The sequence below is a fragment of the Hibiscus syriacus genome, unplaced genomic scaffold, assembly GCF_006381635.1.
Source record: "Hibiscus syriacus cultivar Baekdansim isolate YM2019G1 unplaced genomic scaffold, ASM638163v2 tig00000254_pilon, whole genome shotgun sequence".
Taxonomy (NCBI): domain Eukaryota; kingdom Viridiplantae; phylum Streptophyta; class Magnoliopsida; order Malvales; family Malvaceae; genus Hibiscus; species Hibiscus syriacus.
Genome location: NW_024061776.1, coordinates 95526 through 98541, shown reverse-complemented (window position 1 = coordinate 98541; position 3016 = coordinate 95526). Strand labels below are relative to the sequence as shown.

Below are 3016 nucleotides of genomic sequence, written 5' to 3'. Positions count from 1 at the left end.
GCTACATTTTTTAAAAGAGACCAAAAGCAGAAATTAGATACCATTTTTATGGATTTAGAGGGCAGATTCCACGTGTAATTTCACAAAGATAGTAAAATAATAAGAGCATAAGATTCAATACATCTCACTGTGCAACTCATTAAATGAGTATTAGTAATAATTATATTTTACACAGCAAATGTAGTTCAGATGCTGCCTGAGACACCACACTAACAAATTTCAAATCCACAACATAATAAGATTACCATAGCATAATCGCAATTAAAAGCAACTGTAAATTTTCATACCAGAGAATGTAGTAAAAAATGTTTTATTTATCAACATGGATCAGTAAACCAAGGCCTTACTCATAGAGCCTACGCCACAGAGTAGTGCATCGTAGTTGGTGATGTTTTCAGAAAACTGGTACCACAATACGGGTCTGTACTACCAGCCTTGAAAACTTAAGGTTTCCGGAGGTGTCAACCTCGAGTGGTTTATAGTCATACCACCTATCCGAACTCGCAGAGGCACTGCTGCCTCTGCGGAAGTTTGTTGCTTTTACTGCCTCCATTACCTCCACGTGAGGAGTTGTTGCTCTTCTTCGATTTCTTTCCATGTTTCTTCTTGTCATAGATCTTCTTCGACTTCTGCTTTTTGGCTCTGACCGTGTGCAATACGGATGTCGGCAGAGGATCGTACACATCAGGCCCATGTCACTCTCAGCTCCTTTGTCGGTAAACCTTTTTCCACGGCTGCCTTTAAGGGCAGACACTAGCTTTAATGGAGTCTGTTAAAGAATAAAGCCATCAGAACGGAGGAAACTTTAAATGAACCAAGAACCAACTATAATTCGAAGAAGCTAACAAGAGCCTTCATCCAATTCATCGAAAAGACAATGCTAGTCTTATAAACAGTATGTATCAGCAAAACTCTAGAATTTACCAAGAACAAAAGGCACTTACCGGCAAAGAAATTGAACGAGAGCAGGGATTGAACCGAGTCCTCGCAGAATATCCACCTCAACGAAGTTTCAATATCATCATCATCATCTTCGGGAGGCGAGAAACAAGAAGGAAATGATGCAGACTTGCCTAAACAGTTTACTGGAGGTTTGCTTTGATGTCCTTGGTCAAGTAAATCGTCCACATCACTCGTATCGCCACCATCAAATTCATTCAAGCAAGCATGATCTATTGCCTGTTTAATATCACCTGGATCAACTACCTCTTTGAACCCAACATGTCCTTTTATGATACCAGTGAATTCAAAGAAGTCCTACTTAGCTGCAAAAATGGACAGTCCATTGTAACAAGTCTTGAGAAGAAAAACTCATGGGCCATTAAAAGATCATAGGTGGTTTCGAAGACATATTATACATAAATTAATTCTAAATCAAGCTGAAAAATTTTCATATAATTAATCAAGATCGGTCCAAAATTTAAAAAAAACAAATAAATTGGAAAATAACAAACTTGCCACAAAAATATTCGTGGGATTCATTCATTGATAAGTAATATCCATACAAATTTAGCCAACAAATTCAATAATCCATATCATAATCAACCCTAACCCATAAATACTGCAAAATAAATTGAGGAACTTTCTTAATCAGCTATATATCAGCAAGGTTAATATACCTTTCTTAAAGGCGGCTACCGGAATCTATTGAAGACCTTTAAACCTCCGGAAAGAGCAAACCCCAGATCACGATCGAAACCAATTCCCCGGATCTTGTAAACAAACTATATTCTATTTATCTCAACGTAAAGCAGAGGAATCGCGAAGAAGAAGAGGGTGAAAAAGAGAGAAAACGAAAGAAAAAGAGAAAAAAAATGGAATAAAAACCACTGAAATTGATGGGGGAAAACGTTAACAAAGATTACCACGACGATCGCTCTTTTGAAGATGTTTTCAAACGATTGGAACATGAACATAACCGGCATGAAAACGGGTCAAGGAAGGGATCAAAGGGAGCAAATCGATTGGAAGGGTAACGAAGGCATATTATCTTCCTATGCTCTTCGTAAACCCCAGATTATGTTAAGAGAAAAGACCCTATTTTTCTGTTGTTCCGTCTTGGGATCGATTGAGATTTAGAAGAAAAACCCTAACACCCAAAGGATCAGATAAATAAGAACGGGAAGAAAGCAAGAAGATGGGATCGGCAAATGAAATGAGGAAGGTCAAGCCCCGATGAACTATCCTACTATATATGAAGGATAATTACAATTTCTTATCATTCAATTTTTTCACTCTTATTTTAGTAATTGAAGTTTAACAATTTTCAATTTAATCACGTCATTTTAACTTGTGTCATTTTTATCACTCGATCCTTAAATAACAAACGGTGGATGCGACACTAAATGAAGTCTTTTGACTTCTACAAAAAGTGATTTTCAGATCAAAATGACTTTTTTATTTTAAAAAAATCTTGTAAAGTTTGTTTTTAATTTTTTATATTTATTCATTTCAATGAATCTATTTAAATGTTGATCAGTGTACTGTTTATCATTCCGATTACCATCGATAATAGTCAACGAGTCTCAAAATTCATTAAATTTGTATCTTTTATTGAGCGACTCGATTGTGAGTTGGTTAGTATTTAACTATGTGTCCGTTAAAAAATTTTGTTGCTCAACTCGACTTGTTGATCGTTAAGCTCATTAAATTTTGCTCGATTTATACTCGTTAAAAAATTGTTGCTCTACTCGACTTGTTGCTCGTTAAGCTCACTAGAGATTTTAATATATTTTTTATTTATAGGTTAAATCTACTAATACTATATAGAGCTTACTATAAACATAAATTAACAAATTTAACTAAAAAAATATTAAAAGAGTATATGAATCAATTTCAAAATCTAAACTCTGAATTAACAATCCACAAATACATCAAACTAACATATTAAACTAAAGTAATAATCCAAAATACATCAACTAGCATATTAAAAAATTATTGAAAAAGAAAAAGAAGTTCAACGATAAAAATCAATCTTAAAAATAAGAAAATCAACACCTCTTCACTCTATTCATTG

The 3016-nt window shown here is 34.4% G+C and overlaps 1 long non-coding RNA gene across 1 annotated transcript; it reads right to left on the bottom strand.

The window, feature by feature from the left end:
• Positions 1-534: 534 nt before the first annotated feature.
• On the bottom strand, positions 535-1907 carry LOC120157893. The gene is made up of 3 exons (XR_005519182.1): positions 1620-1907; positions 945-1265; positions 535-769 (listed from the first exon to the last, which is right to left on the bottom strand). It is a non-coding gene; the product is annotated as an uncharacterized LOC120157893 (long non-coding RNA).
• Positions 1908-3016: the final 1109 nt, after the last annotated feature.